Source organism: Callorhinchus milii, unplaced genomic scaffold, assembly GCF_018977255.1.
Source record: "Callorhinchus milii isolate IMCB2004 unplaced genomic scaffold, IMCB_Cmil_1.0 Scaffold86, whole genome shotgun sequence".
NCBI lineage: Eukaryota > Metazoa > Chordata > Chondrichthyes > Chimaeriformes > Callorhinchidae > Callorhinchus > Callorhinchus milii.
This window is the reverse complement of record NW_024704827.1, coordinates 184232-184825: the sequence shown is the minus strand read 5'-3', so window position 1 is coordinate 184825 and position 594 is coordinate 184232.

Sequence of the window (594 nt, the reverse complement as noted above, 5' to 3'; positions counted from 1 at the left end):
CATTCGGTTTTCTAACTCGGAAGCAATTGTTTTCTGATCATTTCTCAGAACCCGAAGCCTCCTGCGGACTCTACTGACCATCAGAATGTGCCTTATAATAAGAGCATTGAACAGACAAATCAGAGCAAAACCAAACATGGGAGCAACAACACGGTGAAGCCTTTCAAACGCTTTCCAGGTAACTAAGGTATAACAGCTTGATTTCGTGATACAGTACCACGGCATATTGTTAAGAATGATCAAACGTAAAATACCAAGGACTGTTCACTGAGCAGCTGAAAACAGACAAAATTACAATAACTAATGTGTCCATTCTCTCACTACAATAATTTGTTTTCATTTTTTGGCAGCAAATGGCTACAAAACAGTCGAAAGTGAAAGGAACTGTGAACCACAAAGAGCTGTGGATAGCTGCAGACATTAACGCAACTCTAACGCTACACACTAAAGTGTAGAATAAGATACTTAATGGGAAATAGAGATTGTTAATTTTGTTCAAGAAATTATCTACAAGGACAACCAGGAAATCAGCCACTGCCATGGCTATCAAATAACGAGTGATGTAATTGGAGAGACCGCACTTTCCTCTTATCA